The sequence below is a fragment of the Schistocerca gregaria genome, chromosome X (assembly GCF_023897955.1).
Source record: "Schistocerca gregaria isolate iqSchGreg1 chromosome X, iqSchGreg1.2, whole genome shotgun sequence".
Taxonomy (NCBI): domain Eukaryota; kingdom Metazoa; phylum Arthropoda; class Insecta; order Orthoptera; family Acrididae; genus Schistocerca; species Schistocerca gregaria.
This window is the reverse complement of record NC_064931.1, coordinates 239,948,158-239,969,487: the sequence shown is the minus strand read 5'-3', so window position 1 is coordinate 239,969,487 and position 21,330 is coordinate 239,948,158.

Below are 21,330 nucleotides of genomic sequence, written 5' to 3'. Positions count from 1 at the left end.
AATAAAACGCAGTCTTTGGTTCGCCCTCCCCACAACATTTTCTGTGTTCATCCAATTTAAGTTGTTCATAATTGTAATTCCCCTAGGTATTCAGTCGAATATATGCCCTTTAAGTTTGACTAATTTATCATGTAACCGGACTTAAACGGATTCCTTTTAGCACTCATGTGGATGACCTCACACTTTCCATTAATTAGGATCAATTGACAATTCTCGCGCCATACAAGCATTTTATGTAACTCGTTTTGCAATTTGTTTTGAGCTTCTGATGATTTTACTAGACGACAGACGACAACATCGTCTGGAAACTACCTAAGACGGCTGATCAGATTGTCTCCTATTACGTTTATGTTTATATGGAACAGCAGAAGGCCTGTAACATTATCTTGGATAACGCCAGTATTTACTAACCTTTAAATCGATGAATTTCCCTCAATTACTACAAACAGTGACCTCTGCTACAGCAAATAACCAAGCCAGGCGCATAACTGAGACGATATTCCATTAGCACGATATTTGATGACAAGCCAGCTGGGAAGTACGGTGTCAAAAGTCTTCTGGAAATCTAGAAATACGGAATCAATTTGAAATCCCTGGTCAATAGCACTCAACACTTCTTGTGACTAAATAGCTAGTTATGTTCGCATGAATTATATATCAATACACCGTTCTCTTCGAAGTAATTCCTAATGTTTGAACACAACATATGTTCCAAAATACTGCTGCATATCGACGTTAACGATATGGACTTGTAGTTCCGTGGATTACCCCTACAGCCTTACTTCAGTATTGATGTGACCTGTGCCACTTTACCGTCTTTGAGTACGGATCTTTTGTTGAACGAGCGGTTGTACATTGTTGGTAATTATGGAGCAATTGCATCAGCATACACTGAAAGGAACCTAACTGGTATACAATATGGACCGGAACTCTTGCTTTTATTAATCGACTGACGTTGCTTCACTACTCCAAGAATATATAGTTTGGCGTTAATTGTGTAGATTAACTGGTACTAATATCGTGATTCACTTTCTTGGTAGGATGTAATAATTCTTTCCAGATGATCAGACGGACGCTGTCTGAAGTTTTACGACGTTACTTAAAGGTGCTGGGATCACTATTGTACTTTTGCTCTGCCTTTAAGTCGTATCTAAGGAGTTTCTTTTTCTTACGTTTGTTAGGACCGTTAAGAATGAAAAGAAGCAGCAAAGCCAGAAAACGAAACGCCATCAGAACACAAAGAGCAGCGCTGGTGCGAGGAAATGCCAAAAAAAGGCAGATGTACCACAACAAGACACAGAAGCGCTGGAACAGCACAACGCAGCATCAGCTGAAACGTCATCCATTATCGTTTGCTGTGAAGGACACAGTGGAGATGAGGTAAGTACAGCCATTCAGTCGTTAATCAGAAATCAGTTTTTTGCGGAAGTAGGCTTTTGGATACCTAACTCAGTATTATCATTAGACGGCACAGAATAACTGCTTCCGTGACGTATACTATGCCAACAGTTTCAACCAGTAATACTACGAAAGATTAGGTCACTTTGTTTTGCATGAGTTAATTTGCATGGCTACTTAAGAGCACCTATAGAGAGTCTTAAGTTTCGAGGTCACTGTTTCGGAGAGAATACTTAACATTAGAGAATGTCAAAACTACATAGCCTGAAGACTGCTCAACGACTATTTTCTGTAGGAGTGTCTTATTTACACTGTATATAATCACAGTTGTTGAAGATTGTAGGTTACATCAACTCCATGACTAGTAATTTACAAAATTTGATTCATTTGCTTTAAACTCAGTATAACATCGAGTGACATAAGTTAAAAGTTTGGAAAACATCCATTTGAAACCATCGGTGCTCATTTCTCAATATTGCTTGGTCGTAGGAAACTGGGAACATTTTAACAACATACTGTACCTAAAAAAGAACGTTTGTGTGAGTAGCAAGCAAGGAGAGAACCGCGTCTCTTTCTCACGGTGTGTCGATCTGCGAATTTTGAATAGATTTTAAGTACATTAGGGCTGGCAAGCTCATTTTCTTAGAGTGTGTATAGCATTAAGTATGTGCTCGTGGTGTAGGCCCTGGCGGCGGACATCGATGTGGGATGTGGAATGACACCGCAGTGTGGCTCACCACCATTACTTCTGCCGCCACCTTCACGAAAAGGAAGCACATCGCCCACACCACAAGATGATGTCCCGGCTTCTATAGCTTCACTCCATCCACAAATAACTGTCAGCCCTCAGTCGATGTTGGTGAACGACCATGCAACGGCCCAGAGTCTGCAGTAAGTACTGTTTTTCCTTGATGTCCGCTAAAATACTTTGTTGTTTTGGTCATACACCCTGAAGTTGATTTGACACAGCTCTTCATTCCAGCTGCTTGACAACTAACCCCTTATTTTCTGCTTAACTGCTGAATCCTACAACATTGAAAAATTAGCTGATCTACTCCTATCTAGACCCGCTCCTGTGATTATTCCATCGAGTTCCTTTTAACTACAATTTTCAGTAATAGCTCACGTCGTCACATGTAATAAACTGTTTTATTTCTCCAATTAATTATGTTTTGTACGCAAACGTAAACACTCACGACTTAGCCCTTATGCTTGTATCTATGATAGTGGGACATGTAACAGCATGTCACCAATCCCAGAGTAGGTGAGCCGTCATTATGCGATTGTTTCTTCATTAAAGGAGCTCTTCAGGTGGTCCCACAAGGCTGAATGGCCCTATTTCCAGACCTCCCTATCTCACAAGGAACCCCTTAGAGTGAAGTCGCAAATTCAGTCTTTAGTAGGGTTCACTTGGAAGTGTTATCCTAATCAAGAGGGCGGCAGAAAAAGATAGCCCGGGAGGTGCAGTGATCAACCTTCTACGGAATGTAAGTATTTCACTTCACAAAATTGACATAGTCGTCATTCAAGATATGTTCAAAACAAACCACTGACGTGCACCATCAGCACAGAATACAAGTGGTGCGCCACAGTGGTCTCAAAGGTTCGCGCCATCAAAATCGAAGGCGAACTCCATCAAAGGAACTAAAAGAGCAGAACTCTGAACTAGGTACCCACTCTTAAAGAATGTATACAGAATCATATTGGTGTAGCGGGATGATGAGAAATCATGGAATCTGATGGCATGCAATCAAATGCGAAACAGTCTTTCGCGGAGCTTATCTTGGAAATGGCTGACCTTTAAAGCGGTGCTGCAGATATTGCGATACCATATTTTATAAATACGGAAAAAACAAACATCCAGAGTCTAAATTTATCCAGTTGCTCCAAATGGTATGAACTGCAATGTGGCACACTTTTCAGCAGGAATAGTTTGTTCTAAAGGAGTATGATTTCTATACGCAGACCAGGAAGTAAGTATTGGCTAAAATCAGTGCTCATACCTTTGTTGTAATTCCCACTCTTGCTTGCTGTGGCGTAAATACTCCCTACTGAACTTGCAAGCTCACGCACTCAAGATGGAATCGTAGACGGTAGAGCAAAATAAATAATTTTCCAGCCAGTTTGGCATCCAGATTAACAGTCGGCACAATTTCATACAAATGCGTTCAGGCATTGATGTTAGTTTATCTTGATACGACTCTCTTAGTGACCCTAAATACCCTAAATATCCATAATATCCAGGATTCCTCTCATATGCTTTCTCTTACAAATCCCTGTTGATCGAATTTTAAAACAAGTTCGTTAATGAACGGTGGGAGAGGTTTGTTTATCTCAACTACCAATGTTGGGGCGATTCTGCCTTTCGCTGTGTGTCATGAGGTTGCAGCTTTGTTTGAAATTTTGTTACCTTACGTCTTCTCATTCTGTAGCACTGTCTGAAATCACTGTAATCTATGTCGCCTGAAATTTGATTTGCGTAACGTAAAAGGTCACAATCAGGCACATCTTTTAAATTTTATCAAGCATTCTTGAAACGCGCTACCACCAGTTTTTGTAATAAGTGTGCCTTGTCCTCCACTTATATATACGGAAAAAACAAACATCCAGAGGCTGAATTTATCCAGTTGCTTCAAATGGTATGAACTGCAATGTGACACAATATCCGTAGTTTCTCTTATCCACTACGTGGTCATACTGCTGTGAACTTATTCAAAATTTGTTCGTAAGTATCTGTTTACTGTGCTGCGGTTGATCTTATGTGTACTTAATTATGTTTAGTAGCCGATTCTTGGATAAGGAAAACCCTACACTAGGTTTCTCTGGAGACGGAATTTGTGACTCCCTGTGTGACAAGGATGACGAAAAACATGGCTCGACTCTTTTTTTAATATCACTTTCACTTATTAAGCGCGTATCGTTATTAGTTAAGTGTATACGACACCAGAAATTCCACTCCATCTTTTACTGCCCTTAACTGACAATACAGCAAAGGAACAAGCTAATGAACTCGATTAAGAAAGTTTTCGTTATGAAATACTTGATTTCAGTGAATACTTAAAGCGTTTTCTCAAAGAGAAGGCTCCTAAACATTTCACCAGTCGAATTAAGTAAGTTAAAGTTTGAAAATGATCTCGTTTATATTTTTCCAGATGTGATGACTGTTTACCAAATTTTGATCTCAATAATAAACTGCAAACTGCGAAACTGAGAGAGGATTCCCCAAACTATATCGAGAACAAATTACTTGCTACCATGCATGAAGAACGTATATCCTCTCTCTCGCCTTGTTATCAGTTGAACACGAACCAGTTCTCTTGACTTTCTGGATGAGATAGAGGACTTTGCTATGGCGAAATCGAGGAAATGGTAGTTAGGAGACACTCATTTTTTTATATTGCATTCATATAATAGGGCAACTTCATGTTTTTAAATGCATCTGGAAAGTTCAGTTAGGTATAACGTCAACTAATACATGGCATGGTTGATGTTGTAGAAGTATGTGAATTCCTTTAGCTTTGCTATTGTACTTCGATAGAAATGTGTTAATTCTACATGAAGTAAACAGGGGCCAGATGTTTTCCCTCGTCCCAGGCCTCCACATAGGTTAATCAGGCCCTGGGCACTAGGCAACTATTTTTCAAAAAATTGTACTGTTACTCATTTTCGCTGCACGAAGAACCACTTATAACAGCTAATTGTACATCCGTCGATGCCTAGAGTGCGAATAGGCGAATAAGTAGACGCAACCGTGACAAGCAAACGTAACTCCGTGTAGTGTAAAGTCCAAAATGCGCACACGCAAATTTTAAGCACTTAAACCAATACAGAAATGTCTCAAACAATCAGTTTTTTGAATAATTTGCAGTTCATATCGACGAATAAATTGTTGCAAATGTAGTTCTTACATTACAGACGTCCACCATTAATCGGGACTTTCATTTGTTGACATTAAATATTTCAGAACAATTGCTGTAGCGATGTTCTTATGACAACTTTTCCACAGGGTATGTTATACTAATAATGAAACAGTTCGCTTTTGTATTGCCTGTAATGGTCACAAAACTGCGATGTCGGTTGGATGAAGAAAACAAATATTTCCCATACACCATGCACACCTGATAAATGAAAACGTGTAGCATTCAGACACACTTCACAATCATTATTAGTTTTATTTTGACAGAACTAGAATTGAATAGTAAATGGTCGTGGGGCTGTTGTGCATATTGTGCTGCGAACCAGGCATACTTAATCCTTAAAAATGTGGTAACGCAAATTGTCAATGCAGAAGTGACTGATGATAAACAGTACTAGGCCACTGATAATCCTGAAATGACAAAGCCAGCATTTGTTAAATGTGTATTTTTGAATTCTGCGTCAACCTGCTGTTTGAGTGATGAGTATTTAAAGTTTCAGCGATACCGATGTGTATACTGCATAGGAATGTTTAGCAAACAGCTGTATCTCATAGGAGAGCGCATAAAAAATGACTTGTTGCATACCACGCAGATACTTATTGGTGCAATAGAGAATGAAATATTTCGAACAGTGGAAATTAGTCACATCTGTAAGGAACACTTCAAGTGTACTGATGTAAAATAGAGAAGATAATTGCCACCTTACAGGTAGATGTTGTGGAGCTGCCCATGACAGCTGTAATTTAAATTAGAGACCTAAATTTTCGGTACCTGTTAACCATCGTTTGTACTCCTGTACCTTGCAGATGTGTGGGAGAAAAAGTGAAAATAAGTCCAGGACACGTTTCTGTGATTACAGTGTACATCAAAAAGTATACAGCTTTCGGTAAATCTATTGCAGTGAGATATCGTGGCGACATAGCATTTCGTTTTATACATTTATGCACCCTTCTGGCATCCTTGATACGTTTGCAGCGAAGTATCGATGTATCTATCATGGCTCTGAGCACTATGGGACTTAACTTCTGAGGTCATCAGTCCCCTAGAACTTAGAACTACTGAAACCTAACTAACCTAAGGCACATCACAGGCATCCATGCCAGGGGCAGGATTCGAACCTACGACCGTAGCGGTCGCGCGTTTCTAGACTGAAACGCCTAGACAGCTACGGTCGCAGCTTCGAATCCTGCCTCGAGTATGGATGTCTATGATGTCCTTAGGTTTGTTAGGTTTAATTAGTTCTAAGTTCTAGGGGACTGATGACCACAGAGTTAAGTCCCATAGTGCTCAGAGCCATTTGAACCATTTCACCCCGGCCGGCACAATCAGAGTCAGTTGTTCTCATAGCGTAGGTGATAGTGCATGAGACTGCTCAATCTTTGGCTCGTGCTCGATCTTTACTACTGTCTCAAGTCCAATTTTTGCATTGCCCTTTCTTTCGGTTTTAGTAAACCAAACGAAGACCACGTTCTCGACACTGACTCTAGGGGGCCGCTTGAGTTTGCGGGAGCAACGACCTGATTGCCTCTGCTTATTAATTTGGAAACGGCGTAACGCATCGAATTTTTTTTTCTTAACAGTTGTTTCTCAGCACAAATTACTCTGCAAGATCCTCACAAGTTTTTCAGACTGATTCTGACCATCCTTAATAATCTGGGCAGAGACATACTTGAAACCATTCTGTCGAAGATACTAGAAATGGGGAAACACAGTGACATAATGAAAACGACGTACTGTTATCTAGGCCATCATTTGGGAGCGTTCGTCTCGGAACTTGCAAGGCTATACGGCTGTTAGTGTACTATTGTCGGGAAAATCTACGGTAAGTGATAGAAGGGTGGTGAAAAGACGACTAGGCGACTTGGTGTAGGACATCATCACAGAACGTGGAGATCGTAGGGCTGCCTGCTACGTATCGAGACATATGTGGCTGTCTGTGTCAGATCTGAAGACATTGTACACTGCAGGTGATAGGACAAGACCTTCAGAGCACACCGTTCAGCAAACACAATTAAAAATGTGATTTCGAAGTAGCAACCCAAACGTCTTTACATACTGAGCCAACGACGTCGTCAGTTACGTACGCACTGGGAATGGGATCATCTAGGTTAGACAGGGGATCATAGGAAATATGTCACCTCTTCAGAAGAATCTAGTGTTGTGTTACACCATATCGATACTTAAAACACGCGCAGTGTCAAAAACACAGACCTATGGTTTCGGTATCATACTTTGTGGAACATTCACCCTGGCTTCCATGAGACCTGTAGTGGGATAGGGGACCAAATGATAGTTGTTGGTGTGTGAAGAGAATTGCAAACGATTTGCATCCCCTCAAGGACGACCGCTTCCTGAAGGGCTACACCAAAGATGAACCAACACGTTATGAAAAAAGTGGTTACAATGCTTTGGGTTACAGTATATAAGCTTTCTCCTTATCATTGTTTCTTTAGAATTGGATATATCAGTCTTGTGCTAACTATGTTCATAATTTACAGTCATACTTCACTTGAAGTTAAGCTTTATGGGGTTCACTGTTGAAAATAAACATGTAACATCTATTCAGATCAGCGAGCAAAATTAACTTGTTATGGAATTTAGCGGACATTTCATCTGCTCAAACGCAGCTCACAGGGTACAAGCTCACCCATTTTGTTTATAAATGGCAGTATACACACACAACCTTACAGACACAACGCCCCAAATGTCGGTGCACTGTCTGTCAACTTGTATGCTCAGGATTTGTTATATCTATCCTAAAATATGTGATAATTACTATAATAACAGATATCTATAAGACAGAGTTATTAACGTGAGTACAAGTAATTATGGTTGTAGAATTATCACTGAACCAAGACACAGAAAATTCAGTTTGCTCCACATGCTGCACGCCACAACTGTAGTGAGATGGTAAGCAGAATGGATGTGGATATTTTGCTTGGGAGCCTCGTTCGGTTCTGCGAACAGCACATTAAGCGTATGAGCCGGACAAAGTGGGAATGCAGCTGTCATTCTCCGAAGAACGCTTGCCATTGCTTTCCGCACGGTGCTGTAAACTGTCTTATATATACATGGTATGTGTCTTTATCAGAATGAGAAATGCTATCTGTTGCTGTTGTTGTTTTTGTTGGGATCGACCTGAGTATGTAGGAGCCAAGATTTCATCTTCAGAGCAGTAGGGCAGAAAATTACGACACCTCGCATTTGTAGGCATTACGTACGGTCCCTTCAAGCTGAAAGATTTCCCTCACATATGCAATAGTCGGTAGAGGGCAGATTAAAGCGCAAACATTATATTTTGTTATTATGCGCCCCATCTACGTTATAACACGCCAGTTGCAACCTGAATGGCATCTGAGTTTTAAATATTGGATGCCAGCTCAGCACCTTGTGCCGTCTCAGTTCACCCAGCAGCAGACCTTACGGCTCCATCGAGCAGAAATGCCCGCATTCGTGTCTATGTTCATCTGTCGCTAATGTCTTATTACTTTACTCCTTAGCACAAATTCTCCGCGTTGAGTTGTGAATTCTGAAGCTTTTTCACTGTCGCCATTTACGCAGAAGGAGAGATACACAATTCGTAATAAGTGAGGTGTATTGATTTGCCTAGGCTTAAATACCAAAAATCCAAGGTATGTTATTGACCGCAAATCCACTCACGCTTACGTCCTGATGCTGATAACTCAAGTCTGGCTCCAAATTCAGTGTCAAATCGCAACTAAAATTCGTATGTAGCAACTTCAGCATGCAATATATTGACCAGTGTTTGTACTTTGTTCGATGAAAATTGTATCTCATGCTGTGGATGTATAACCTATCTATTTTCGAAGAAATGAAACAAGAAGCCAATTTTCTAAGAGAAAACTTTACATATGGAGTTTTACCTGGCAGCAGCATTGATGCATACATTATATGCATACATCGTACGTGGTCTATGAGAAATGCCAGGTGGTGGGGGTGACAACGTAAGTCAAAAAATAACGTAATTTCAACACTTATACTCCATCATGGACCAGGCTCAAATGAGCATTTTGATGGGTTTTAAACGGATATTGTACATAAACAAAGAAAAATGCAAGCGAGTGTTCCACTATCTAACGTTTACCGAAAGATTAACAATGCCACTAGCATATTCAAAGGACGAATACTTTATCGACACTACAATACACAAGTAAATTTGTATGTATTTCTTATGCATTGCACTTAAAACTAAACCCGACGTCAACTTTTAAATGTAAGATCCGTCTTCCCACTATTTTCACTTGTATATCGTCAACCTTAAACACATATCCAATTCTGTATCAACAACTATGTTGCAGAAAATGTAGAGATAAGGTACAGATTTAACGGAGGGAGAGTGGAATTTTCATAAATTAATATTTCACATTTATTTAACACCCCTTTTGAAAGTTGCATAATGACTTCAGTTACATAATGTTGAAATACAGAGTCTGCACATCTTACAATCGACAACATATCACTTATGTGGCACTGACACAGTTTATGTAGCCTGAAATACCAGTCAGAATCGTGGAGAGATGTATATTGTGAATCCGTTAACTGTGATTTTATACTTTGACATATCATAATTAAAAATCGCAGTTACTGAGAAGTAGCATTCACAAAAATCACTGATATCTGGAAGTCATAGTTACACATCCCTGCCCCTACACATGCTCTAGTCGCTGCGTCCTTATCTATGTCCCGTGACCACACCTGTAGTCATGGTAACTCTTATTTTGCAGAAGACGATTTGTAGTTACTTACAGGTTTTAAACATATTTCATACTTAACAGATAGACTATGTTATTATAATTCGCTTTCATTCCATTAATACACGGACTAATCTTATGTATAGCTGAAATTTCGTCCTCTACATAATTATTTTTCACTAAGAATCGGAACTGAAGGAATGTAGACAAGTTCCCAACTTACGCACTCATCACCGTGCATCACTAATCTAACCAACCTACATTCTTGCAACATAGTGTCACCAAATTTTATAATTACTGCACATTAACAATAAAAGCTAATGGTGTAATTAATTTATACACATGCTCACATTTTCGTGTATCTGTGGAGGAATTTCTGTTTTGGCACTGCCTAATGGAAATACGATGTTTTATTTACAAGAATGTCCTCTTTTGTTTGTTAGTATGTACCGTAGGCTTATTGTATAACTGTCTTCATTGTCTCTTATGTGCAAATATAATTTGCTTACGGAATATAGGGTGGTCCATTGAGCGTGACCGGGCCAAATATCTCACGAAATAAGCGTCAACTAAAAAGCACAAAGAAAGAAACTTGTCTAGCTTGAAGCGGGAAGGAAACCAGATGCCGCTATGGTAGGCCCGCTAGATGGCGCTGCCATAGGTCAAACGGATACAACTACGTTTTTGAAAAATAGGAACACCCATTTTTATTACATGTTCATGTAAAACGTAAAGAAATATGAATGTTTTAGTTGGACCACTTTTTTCGCTTTGTGATAGATGGCGCTGTAATAGTCACAACCAAATGGCTCACAATTTTAGACAAACAGTTGGTAACAGGTAGGTCTTTTAAATTAAAATACAAAACGTAGGTACGTTTGAATATTTTATTTCGGCTGTTCCACTGTGATACATGTACCTTTGTGAACTTATCATTTCTGAGAACGCATGTTGTTACAGCGTGATTACCTGTGAATACCACATTAATGCAATAAATGCTCAAAATGATGTCCGTCAACCTCAATGCATTTAGCAATAAGTGTAACGACATTCCTTTCAACAGCGAGTAGTTCGCCTTCCGTAATGTTCGCACATACATTGACAATGCGCTGACGCATGTTGTCAGGCGTTGTCATTGGATCACGATAGCAAATATCCTTCAACTTTCCCCACAGAAAGAAATCCGGGGACGTCAGATCCAGTGAACATGCGGTCCATCGAATGGTGCTTCGACGACCAATCTACCTGTCATAAAATATGATATTCAATACCGCTTCAACCGCACGCGAGCTACGTGCCAGACATCCATCATGTTGGAAGTACATCGCCATTCTATCATGCAGTGAAACATCTTGTAGTAACATCGGTAGAAAATTACGTAGGAAATCAGCATACATTGCATCATTTAGATTGTCATCGATAAAATCGGTGCCAATTATCCTTCCTCCCATAATGCCGCACCATACATTAACCCGCCAAGGTCACTGATGTTCCACTTGTCGCAGCCATCGTGGAATTTCCGTTGCCCAATAGTGCATATTATGTTGGTTTACGTTACCTCTGTTGGTGAATCACGCTTCGTTGCTAAATAGAACGCGTGCAAAAAATCTGTCATCGTCCGGTAATTTCTCTTGTACCCTGCAGCAGAACTGAACACGACGTTCAAAGTCGTCGCCATGCAATTCCTGGTGCATAGAAATATGATACGGGTGCAATCGATGTTGAGGTAGCATTCTCAACACCGACGTTTTTGAAATTCCCGATTCTCAAGCAATTTGTCTGCTACTAATGTGCGGATAAGCGGCGACAGCAGCTAAAGCACCTACTTGGGCATAATCATTTGTTCCAGGGTGTGGTTGACGTTGCACGTTTGGCTGAACACTTCCTGTTTCCTTAAGTAACGTAACTATCCGGTGAACGATCCCCGCACTTGGACGATTGACGATTGACACACCGGTGTCAATGTGTTCTTTTTTCCATTTCCAGGAGTGTATATGTGGAAGGGGTAAGGAGAGGAGGATGTAAATTAATTCAAGAAAGAAGTGCCAAAATTGATAAAAGGTGGGTGCAATGTATGTTAACATGACTGGGTCTGACTTAGAGACTGGGGCATATTCATGCAAAGGCAGTCCGGTCCGGCTTTTCGGGCAGAGACGCCAGACTTACAGTTGAGAGCTAACGAAAAGTGCCGTAACTCTGTCTGACTCATGGAATAAGCCCACTTAGTCACGCTTCCGCGGGAGGGCAAGGGAGGAATATTGAACTTCAAATAACATCGTGGTACAGACAAAGCATCCCATCGCCATCAACATACGAAGTGCGTGGGTAATCGGAAACTAGAACACTTGTGCCACATGGGGGGTGCGTGAGACATGGTAAACATTCACGTATTACGTACGATGTACAGAGTCGAGGAATCCAAGCCGGTAGTCCACAAGGACAGCCCTGATCGTTTGGAGGAGACGTCTGCTGTTGCTTGCCGCTGAACGACGGAGGTCATTCATAAAATCAATACCCAAACAATGGACGCTGGTGGTCACACTTAGAGGAACGACATACACTATGTGATCAAAAGTATCCGGACAGCTGGCTAAAAATGACTTACAAGTTCGTGGGACCCTCTGTCGGTAATGCTGGAATTCAATAAGGTGTTTGCCGACCCACCCATTCTTCACGGAATGCTGCACTGAGGAGGCGAAGTCGGTGTTCCAACACGTCCCAAAAGTATTTTATAGGATTATGGTCAGGGCTCTGTTCAGGCCAGTCCATTACAGGAATGTTACTTTCGTGTAACCACTCCATCACAGGCCGTGTATTATGAACAGGTGCTCGATCATGTCGAAAGATTCAGTCGCCATAACCGAATTGCTGTTCAACTGTGGGAAGCAAGAAGGTGCTTAAAACATCAGTGTAGAGCTGTGCTGTGATAGTGCCACGCAAAACAACAATGGGTGCAAGCCCCCTCCATGAAAAACGCGACCACACGATTTTCCACCGAATTTTACTATTGTCACTACAAACGCTAGCAGACGACGTTCACCGGGCGTTCACTATACCCACATCCTGCCATCGGACCGCCACATTGTGCACCGTGATTCGTCATAACGTTTTTCCACTCTTCAATAGTCCAATGTTTACGCTCCTTACACCAATCGAAGTGTCGTTTGGCATTTACCTGCGTGATGTGGCTTATGAGCATCCACTCAACCATTAAATCCAAGTTTTCTTACCTCCTGCCTAACTGTCATAGTACTAGCAGTGGATCCTGATGCAGTTTGGAACTCCTGTGTGATGGTCTGGATAGATGTCTGCCTATCAGACATTTCGACCGTCTTCAACTGTCGGCGGTCTCTGTCAGTCCACAGACGAGGTCGGCCTGTACGCTTTTGTTCTGTAGGTGTAGCTTCACGTTTCCACTTCACTATCAGATCAGGAACAGTGGATCTAGTGATGTTTAGGAGTGTGGAAATCTGGCGTACAGACGTGTCACACAAGAGACACCCAATCACTTGACCATGCTCGAGATCCGTGAGTTCCATGGAGCGCCCCACTCTGCTCTCTCACGATGTCTAATACCTACTGAGGTCGCTTATATGGAGTACCTAAGAGTAGGTGGCGGCACAATGCACCTAATATGAAAAACGTATGTTTTTAGGGGTGTCCGGATACTTTTGATAACATAATGTATCTCTCAGGTAGATCCTCACCAACGAGCAGAACCTTCGATTTGGAAGAGAACTGCCCGATGTCTCCCCATATGTGACACCCGAGAAAGAGCCTCGCGAATTTCTTCTTCGTTGCGTACAACAGAAGCAGTGACCAGGCGTTGAGGAAGCCCCTGGAGTACATGCTCTAATGCCAAAGCACACAGTATCCCTGTCGGACAGAGCACTCGATCGCTAGAGGCACGGTGGGGCGACCATTACAGAGTATTCTTGTAGTCGCGTCGCTCAAGAGCCACATTAGCACTGTTACTATACGAGCCGGAAAACCCATGTGTTGGAGGACAGATTTCAGAAAGGTATGATCGACATGGTCGAATGCCTGAATGAAGTCAAGCGATGCTAATGCGCCAAGTAAATATTGCGACCGCGCGAGCGCGATTATGTCCCTGTAACGGCAAGGGGTGTGTGGATATTGTTGTCAGCGCCCAGCGAAGTCTGATCAAGGGAGGTGACGTATCTTGCTACCTTCTTGAGTCGTGAGGCCAACAAATGGGTAAAAATTTTCATGTCACGCTTGAGTAGAGTGATGGGCGAGTAATCACAGATCCGTGATCGCCCATGGGGCTTAGGGATCAGGATGACGACCCCATCAAGGAAGGTGGCTAGTGGCTGGTATTGTCGTTATGGGTGCTATCAGTTCACGACAGATTGACGTCCAAGTAGGTATAAGAAGATAGCTAAAATACCTGTAAAATTCTAGGGGAAGGCTTTCAGGTCCAGGGGACTTTCGGGCAGCTCCCACCTTCATAGCATCTAGGACTTCAGATGAGGTCACTTGCTCCTGAAGTTCTTGAACCACATCCTCTGGCATGGTGTTGATAGTCAGTGCTACTACCTCCTGCATTATTGTCAGGGGATGTGAGACGGCAGCGTGCAGCCGGCGGAAATGAGAATAGAAAGTGTGACCAATGGCGCATGGCGTAGTGTATCGTCGTCTTCCGCATCGCTGAGGTAGTGGATGAGAGTTCGACGGCGACGTCGGCGTTCTGTGAGGAGGTGGTACATCGAAGGCGTTTCGTGAGGCCTATGATTACAGGTGCAGGATCTGACAAGGGTCGCTTCTGAACGTCGTCGCTTGAGTGAAGTGATCTGCGCTTTAGCACGATGCACTATCATCTGACGGATAGGAGAGAAGGCCAACGAAGTGCAATCACGTAACACTGCATAATAAAAGTCTATGATGCTCGCTTTCCAAGTTTAGAAGTCTTTGCCACATCCTATGAATGCCCTGCTTGGAGCTGGTTTTGCTCAGGATAGCCACCAGGATAAGGTTGATGTGTATGCGGGGCGACGTCGACGACATAGGGCCCACGCACCCTCAACGACCCGTCGGCAAATTAGGGGCAGTCAGGTGGGAAACGTTTAATTTCCACAAGCCGCGACTGTTGGCGGGCGAGGACGACATCGCAGACGTAATCGTAGTGTTCAGAGAAAGCTAGAGGCCATACTTTGGCATGTCGAGTGTTGGCAGCGACGGAAAGTGTGAGGTATATACGGTGGAGGTGACTTGTCGAATGCGCCGCATAGTATGTGAGGCCTGCCTGGGTTGATGATGGCAGAGAGAGCCGCACACGGGGAATGACGTGGAAGTTAGTCATCAGGCCCTTGTATGGAGCTGAAATTGCCATCGAGGACCATTTCATCTAGGGGACCCTCAAAAAGCGGCGTTACCTCGTCAGCAAAGAAGGTGCGTCGGTCACGACGTCGATTGGAGCCGGACGGCGCATATATATTAAAGATGCGGACGCCGAACAACGTGAGAGCCATACCTCTAGCATTAGGAAGGTAAACTACATCTTCAGAAGTAAATCCAGAACGGAGGAGGATGGCGACTCCACTACCATTGTCAGAAGCATGGGAGATGTGTGGTGTATAATCAGTTGGGGTGTAGAAATAAGCTACGATCACTTCTTGGAGGACGGCAATGTCGACGTCAGCAGCGTAAATGGTCTCTCGGAACATTGCCAGTTTGTGTGAAGACCTAATGGTGGACAGATTTATCCTCGCGCTGCGGTAGTGTTGTGGGCGTGCTCCCACCATTGGCACAGATGTTCCAGTGGAGATGTCCGGCTGGCGTGCAGCATCCTGCTCAGTCATTGTACCCTCAATCACTGGGTAGAAGATGGGTCAGGCTCCTCCTAGGGGCATTGCTTGACGAGAGGGCCACCATCTCGATCTGCTCCATCGTCGACATCATCAGCCCAGGAGACTGGAACAGGTGGCAAGCGACTGTAGCACTCATTGAGAGCGAGGTGTGGTGACGCTGTTGTAGTGGGATCTAGGGAATCTCCTACGATAGGTTCCATCGTAGCCAGGTGGGATCGTTCGTCAGTTGGGACATCAGGAGCGGCCATTCCTGTCGTCAGGGCGCTCGAAAGGAGATCACTATCTTCTATCCGCTCAATTGCCTGTGATGCCACATGAAAAAGTGTGGCGTTTGACTTATCTTCTTCCGTTTTCGGAGCGACAGCTGCTATCGGAGGTGCTGTTCTGTATCAGAATGTGGATGTTCAATGTCCGAGTTCGCGCCAATCTGAAGAAAAACAGAGATAGGCACCGTGCACGAATCGATGTCCATCGCAGCGGGTGGGCTGGTCTTCGAGATCTGGAGAGTGGGTGGTCTCGTAGCCGTTGAATGAGATGGTGATGGTGAGGCCGCGGCCGCACCGTCATTTCGAGTGGGTAGTGCCGGGGGGAGAACATAAGCCTCCTGAAGTGACGCATCGGGGCTGCGTACGGCTGTGGCGTAGCTGTCGAGCTGTCGAGGAAAGAAGTGACCGTCGCTTTAGGACCTGAGTCACTAGTCGGGACCTGGAGCAAACGTCGGTGGAGACAATCTGACCGAACATGGCCCTTTTCTCCGCAACTGGCACACGTCCAAGGATGGCCATCATACATAACGATGGCTTGCACGCATCCTATCAGTAGATAGGATGTACAGGTTTCGAGGGTTCGATTTTGATTTGGCGAACACCATTCAACACGTGGTATGTGGTGAACGTCGGCCATTTTTCCGCGATGTGGACCACAACACTGCCGTAGGGTCGGAAAGCTTCGACGACCACGTCTTGTGGCACTTTGAACGGGAGCTCAAAGACCAGAATTGTTCGAAAACCTAAATCAGAGTGAGTACCGTTACCTATCCAATATGCCCGTCAGAATGCTTAAACTTGAGTCCGTGTGTGTATTGTCGAACTACCTCAGCACATGCTTCCTCCGTCGTCATTTTAATATAGACTATTCTGGGGGTCCAGACGTAGCTCTTCACTAATGAATGGCCATGCATGTTCAAAAGTGTTCAAATGTGTGTGAAATCTGATGGACTTAACTGCTAAGGTCATGAGTCCCTAAGCTTACACACTACTTATACTAAATTATCCTAAGAACAAACACTCACACCCATGCCCGAGGGAGGACTCGAACCTCTGCCGGAATCAGCCGCACCGACTGTGACTGCAGCTCCATAGACCGCTCGGCTAATCCCGCGCGGCCATGCATGTTCGGCTTGGGATGTTGGGATGTTACTTTAAGTGTCGCTCGGCGGTAACGGTTCGCCATAAGGTGCAGTAGTAATGTACAGTACACTACACGAAATACCGGGACACGGAAGTAAATAATTGTGGTGCGCTGTCCGGAGCGCAGAGCCGGTCCGCAAGCGATCACGGCCGAAAGCCGATTGACGCTAAACGATCGTTTGACGAAAGTTGCCACTCTTGTTGGACATTCTCTATGTTTTCTATCAGTCCTACTTCCTAAGAATCTCATATTGACAAACAGTATTGAAGAATCGATCGACAAGCGCCTTATAAGCCATTGCCTTCGTGAATGAGTTACATTTCCTTAAGATTATTCCTTTTAATCTCAGTCTGGCATCTGCATTTATTGCTACTTGTCTTATGTGACATCCCATTTAAGTTCGCTCTGAATGGGTCCTCATCGATATATTACAGTATGTAATATTTCCACCACTGTAGTTGTACAGTAATGGCTTCCTTTTTATATGTATGCGGAGTCATAAGACAACAATAGGTTTCATATTAAAAACAGATAAACCTTATAAAACTTCCTGGGAAATTAAAACTGTGTGCAGGAGACTCGAACTCGGGACCTTTGCCTTAAGCCGGCAATTGGTTTACCACCTGAGCTACCCGTCCTCACAGCATCAGTTCCGCCAGTATCAGCGCACACTCCACTACAGAGTGAAAATTTCATTCTGATAAACCTGAAGCTACATATATTGTCATTATTGAGAAAATTGTCATGGAATTCTAAAGAATGTATCATCACAGGATTCTTGTCTCTTAGAGCTACGATAATAGGAACAGAAATTTCAGCAGTGCTGTTTGAATAAGTGAAGTTGATACCCATTTCTCTGTAGACAATATCGCTTCAAAACGAGACTATGCAAAACTTAGTAAGGACTGTCTCACAACTGATCTGGCGGAAAGAAGAATTACGATATCTCAAATATGTCCAGAAATAATTGAGGTAAACATCTTGAGTGAATCATCCAGTATTGCTGCAAAACTAAATAAATAAAAGTAATGTATATTACCATATGTGTTGATCCTACAATTGTTAGAATTCTACGATGAAGACAATTACTTTGGATCTTAGATTAATACTCGAAATTTTTTGTGTATCTATCCTCATATTGGCTGTAATGTCACAGTTTAGCTATTAGCGATAACCTGTATATAATTACTGACTGGTCTACGTGTGCAGAAGAAAGCCTATATCTGTAAACAGTGACAGTGTAAAATCGAGTAGATTACATCTGTGCACGAATGCTCTTTAAATTGTCGTTTTTTGTATCAGACGTCACATCCTATCTCCTTTTAACAAATGTATTTGTCCACTCCTGAGCTTAGTCTGTTTCAGCTCTTTTAAATGTAACACGTTCTATATTAGATGTGAACGAATCCTTTTGCACATGTTTGTCTGGGACCTGACAGTGTCCCCATTGTTCAGTACATAGTACTTCCCAATAATCTCATAAGCCTTACAGACAGAACGTTGGTTAAGTTGGACAAAGATCGAGGAGGAAGCCAGTTTGGACTTACCTAAAGAACCATTGAAAAATTCACCTGCAGCTATATAGCGAAGACAGAACAGGTAGCGAAGGATGTCCAGGAGGCAGGTTTGAGATTCACTTCCTCGAATCGATTTATTTATTAGAAATAGCATTGCATTTCTTACGGGTAACCTGCTCTGGCCTAAAACCTACGTCTACACTTACATGGTTATTCTGCATAAAGTTCTTATGCGCCTGGCAGAGGGTTCATCAAACCACGTTCACACTACTTCTCTATTATTCCGTTTCCGAACAGCGCACGGAAAGAGCGAACACATTTATCTTTCCGTGTGAGCTATGATTTCCATTATTTTATGGTAATGGTCTTCCTCCCTATGCAGGTCGAAGTCAAAAAAATATTTTCGCAATCGGAGGAGAAACGCGGTGACTGACATCACGTGAGGAGGTCCTGCCTTTGTTTTAATGGTGTCCACCCCAAATACTGTATCACTTCTGTGACACTCTGTCCCTGTTTCTCGGTAATATAAAATGTTTTGCCATTCTCTGAACCTTTTGGATGTACTCCGTTACTCATAACTGGTAAGGAACCTATACCCCACAGCAGTAGGGTGGACAAGCGTAGTGTAGGCAGTCAGTTTAGTAGATGTGTGGCATCTTCTAAGTGTTCTGCCAAAGAAACGCAGTCTTTGGTTCGCCTTCCCCGCAACATTTCCAATTCTTTCCAATTTAAGTTTTTCGTAATTGTAATTTATAGGAATTTGGTTGAATTTACGGCCTTCAAATTTGATTGATTTCTCATTTAAACAAATTCCTTTTAACACTCATGTGACTGACCTCACACGTTTAATTATTTAGGGTCAATTGCTAACTCTCGCACCATGCAGATATCTTATCTAAATCGTTTGGTAATTGGTTTTGACCTTCTGATGACTTTACTACACGACAGACAACAGTATCATCTGAGAACGACCTAAGATGGCTGCTCAGGTTGTGTCCTGCAACTTTTATGTAGATAAAGAACGACAGAGTGCCCTTAACACTACCTTGGGAAAGGCAGAAATCACTTGTGCTCTACCTGACGACTGTCCGTCAGTTACTACGAACTGTGACCTCTCTAAGAGTAAATTACGTATTCAGTCGCCTAACTGAGACGATATTCCATAAACACGAAATTTGATTACAAGCTGCTTGTGAGGTAAAGTGTCATAAGTCTTCGGGAAATTTAGAAATTCGGAATCAGTTTGAAATCCCTTGTGGTTCGAACATTTCACTTCTGTGAATAGCTAGTTTTGTTTCACATCAAATCTGTGTTGACTGTGTATCAATAGATAGTTGTCTGCGCTATAATTCGTAACGTTTGAACAAAATATATGCCTCAAAATCCTGCTGCATATTACGTAATGAAATTGGCCTGCTGCAGTCATGGACTGTGCGGCTGGTCCCGGCGGGGGTTCATGTCCTCCCTCTGGAATGGGTGTGTGTGTTTTTCCTTAGGATAATTTAGGTTAAGTACTGTGTAAGCTTATGGACTGATGGTCTTAGCAGTTAAGTCCCATATGATTTAACACACATTTGAACTTTTTTTGTACATTCGCCTGAAATTTAGTGGATTACTCCTATTGCCCTCTTAAATACTGGTGTGAACTGTGCAACTTTCCTGTCGTTGGGTAAGCATCATTCGTTGAGCCCTCTTAAATACTGGTGTGAACTGTGCCACATTCCTGTGTTTCGGTAAGGATCATTCGTTGAGAGAACCATTGTATATTATTGTTAAGTATGGAGCTATTGCATCAGCGTACTTTGAAAAGAACCTAGCTTGTATACAGTCTGGCCCCGGAACTCTTGCTTTTATTAAGCGACTGAAGTTGCTTCACTACTCCAAGAATGGTGTTGTTATTGTGTTCTTCAGTCCTGAGACTGGTTTGAGCAGCTCTCCATGCTACTCTATCTTGTGCAAGCTTCTTCATCTCCCAGTACCTACTGCATCCTACATCCTTCTGAATATGCTTAGCGTATTGATTTCTTGGTCTCCCTCTACGATTTTTACCCTCCACGCTGCCCTCCAATACTAAATTGGTGATCTCTTGATGCCTCAGAACATGTTCTACCAACCGATCCCTTCTTCTAGTCAAGCTGTGCCACAAACTCCTCTTCTCCCCAATTCTGTTCAGTACCTCCTCATTAGTTATGTGATCTACCCATCTAATCTTCAGCATTCTTCTATAACACCACATTTCAAAAGCTCCTATTCTCTTCTGGTCCAAACTATTTATCGTCCATGTTTCACTTATGGAGGTGAAACATGGCTGCACTCCATACAAATAGTTTCAGAAACGACTTCCTGACACTTAAATCTATACTCGATATTAACAAATTTCTCTTCTTCAGAAACGCTTTCCTTGCCATGGCCAGGCTTATTTTTATATCCTCTCTACTTCGAACATTATCAGTTATTTTTCTCCCCTAATAGCAAAACTCCTTTACTACTTTAAGTGTCTCATGTCCTAATCTAATTCCCTCAGCATCACCCGACTTAATTCGAC